Source organism: Vipera ursinii (assembly GCF_947247035.1).
Source record: "Vipera ursinii genome assembly, chromosome: 13".
NCBI lineage: Eukaryota > Metazoa > Chordata > Lepidosauria > Squamata > Viperidae > Vipera > Vipera ursinii.
The window spans coordinates 14,870,335-14,873,721 of NC_139526.1; positions in this window are offsets into that span (position 1 = coordinate 14,870,335).

Below are 3,387 nucleotides of genomic sequence, written 5' to 3' on the forward strand. Positions count from 1 at the left end.
GATTTTAAATGTCTGCACCCACAATTTGGCTCGGCTTGCATTAACTTATCTTGTCCAAAGCAATTCATATTTTTATGAACAGAGATTGGGGGAAAAGCTGGAACCGACCCTTTGAAAACTGCCAGATTGTTTTTATAAAAGGCAGTTTATTAACCTTGAGGAGGAGTTAGCTGCTGTTTCGTTGATGCCTCAACATCTAATGTCATATATATTATATATATAAAACCTCCCAGCTACGGTGCAACCTCCCAGCTACGGTGCAATTTCCTTTTTGTGCATTCATTTTTTTATTTTTATTTTTTTGACAAGCTTGTATGATTCTTATCTATGCAGTCAAGGCTTTTCTTACAAGGTTGTTTGATATATTTTTTTTTAGCAATTTTTTTTTCCTCCCATCAAAGTGTCTCACCTTAGATCAGGGGTCTTCAAACTCAGCTCTGTTATGACTCATGGACTTCAACTCCCAGAATTCCTCAGCCAGCATACCTGGCTGAGGAATTCTGGGAGTTGAAGTCCATGAGTCATAACAGAGCCGAGTTTGAAGACTCCTGCCTTAGATTAGCAAACAAATCTGGCTTTTTCTTGCGGTCTGTAATCCTAATGGTGTTCAAGACATTTTCGGTATGTACATGAAGACTGATATCCAGAAGTTGCTAAAATATACAGTTCCCAATTAACTCCAGTCAGTGAAGGCCATTGAGAAATGTAGTTCAACGCCTAGAAAAATCAGAATTGGCTCTCCCATTATTGAGTACCAGCTTTCAAGAGCCCTTGCTTCTGGGAGCGAGTTCGAATCAACCTCCCAGGTGGCCTTTTCTAGATGAGAGATAAGATAACCTTTATTGTCTCTCTTTTTTTTTTACTGTGGACATACAGTAGAGGATTCTAGAGGATTGATATGAAGCTTCCACCATACTTGCAAACTTTGATGGCTGGACTGGGTGACGGGAGTTGTAGTTCTAGGATTTAGGAAAGCCAGGTTTTTTGCCTTATTTTGACATGTTTAGCCATGCCAAGGTGCATCCGATCTAAATTTATAGCAGTTAAGTCTCCTCCAGGCATTTTCTTGAAAAATTCACTTTCTGGGGCATTTTGGAGAAACTCAACTTTTTCCCCATCCGTCAGCTGCTGTTCAGGTTGCTGTTACAGAAGTATGAAAACTTTGTGAAGGACACAAAAGCTGAAGGAGATGACATTTCGGAGAGCTTTGCCTCCCTGTGCGATTTTAAAATACTGGGGCCTTGCGGTGGTCCCTTCCCCTCCGCCTTTCCACTGCTGCCCATCCTGCAACTCCAAAAGAATTGTTTTCTAAATCGGGGGGGGTGGGGGTGGGGGGTGGGAGAGGGGGGCATATTTTTATTTGTTTTCTTTCGCGGTTAATTTCCCAACAAATTGTTAATACAGACTGTATAAAACGGACATGATTTTCCTCACTTGTATTTTTGTTATTGAGCAAGTTTATCAAAATAAATTCTCTACTGAAAGAAACCCCAAGTGGTTTGATTTGATTTTTTTGCTTTGTTTTGCTTTGCTTGGTTTGTGGCAAAAAACACGTCCTCGGGACCGAAGTGCATTTGGAGTGTGAAAGCAGGAAAATGCACAAGCTAAGAGCTTTCTGACAAAATTGAGTGCTTTAAAACTTCCAAATATATCAAAGTCTGGAGATTTGTTTGTTTTTTTTTAATAAAAAGTGGATTTCTGGTTTCTAATATGATCAATGAAAACATCAAAAAAACACACTCAAAGCTTCCTTCTCCCTTTCCCAAGATAGATAGATAGATAGATAGATAGATAGATAGATAGATAGATAGATAGATAGATAGATAGATAGATAGATAGATGATAGAATAGGTAGGAGAGATAGACAAATAGAAGAGATGATAGAGATAAATAGAAGAGATAGCTAAATAGATGATAGGAGATGATTAGATAGGAGAGATAGATAGGAGAGATAAATAGATGATAGAGATGATAATTAGATATAGATAAATAGGAGAGATGATAGATAAAGATAGGAGATAAATAGAAGAGATAGCTAAATAGATGATAGGAGATGATAGATTAGATAGGAGAGATAAATAGATGATAGAGATGATAATTAGATATAGATAAATAGAGATGATAGATAAAGATAGGAGATAAATAGAAGAGATAGCTAAATAGATGATAGGAGATGATAGATTAGATAGGAGAAATAGATAAATAGAAGAGATGATAGATAAAGATAGATAAATAGAAGAGATAGAGATAGATAAATAGATGAATGATAGATAGATAGATAGATAGATAGATAGATAGATAGATAGATAGATAGTTTGCTTGTTTATTGTCTCCTCCAAAGATTGACGGCATCCGTGGTGCCCAAGGTCACATTGGTGAGATGGGCGGATATTTAAATAAATACGGTATAGTCCTCTTATGATTATCTTTGCTTCAGACAAACGACTACAGCCTTTTAGGGCCCTTCAAAATCTCAGTTTTCTGCCTTGGGCACCCCCAAAACCCTTTACAGGTAGTCCTTGACTTACAGCCATTCATTTAGTGACCATTCAGAGTTAACAATGGCAATGAAAGGGGCTCAACGACCCTTTTTCACAGACTTAACGACCATTGCAGCCTCCCTGTGTCGTCCTGTGATCAAAATTTGGACGCTTGGCAACTGACTCGCATTTATGACGGCTGCAGCGAGCCGGGGTCACGGGATCCCCTTTTGCGACGTGACCAGCCAAGGCAATGGGGAAATCGGATCCGCTTCACCCCTCTACTAATTTAGCCATCGCGACGATTTGCTGAAATCAGGGGCAAGGCAACGTCACAAAACGGGGCAAAGCTTCACTTAACAACTGTCTTGCTTAGCGACAAATTTTGGGCGGCTGTAAGCGAAGGGCTAGTTTGTAACAGTCATCGTTAAGGAGGGCACAACCGTTCTCTTCAATTCAACACACGTTTCAGAGCAAACAAAATGCCCATTTGGGTTCTTTACCCCAGGTGCTATGGGGGGGCCCCCTAAGAGCTCCCCATTTGCCTCCTGCTTTCAAGCACTGCCACTTAAACTCTTGAATGGACTTTAAAAATAAAAATAAAAAACAGTATGCATAGAAAGGATTACATCATGCAAGGGAGGGCTGAGTGCTCAAAAAATAGGGGGGGGGAACTTCCCATGCTTTATTGTCAGCACCTGGAAATATTTCCTGGAGACCTTTTTTTGGGCAGTCCAGCTGATGCTTGTGCAGCTCTTGAAGACCTGCAAAAGATCCCTTTGGCTGTTCGTCTTTCCTTCCTTCCTTCCTTCCTTCCTTCCTTCCTTCCTTCCTTCCTTCCTTCCTTCCTTCCTTCCTTCCTTCCTTCCCTCCTGGATGACAATGGTTGCTTCCGTTGCCGTTGGAG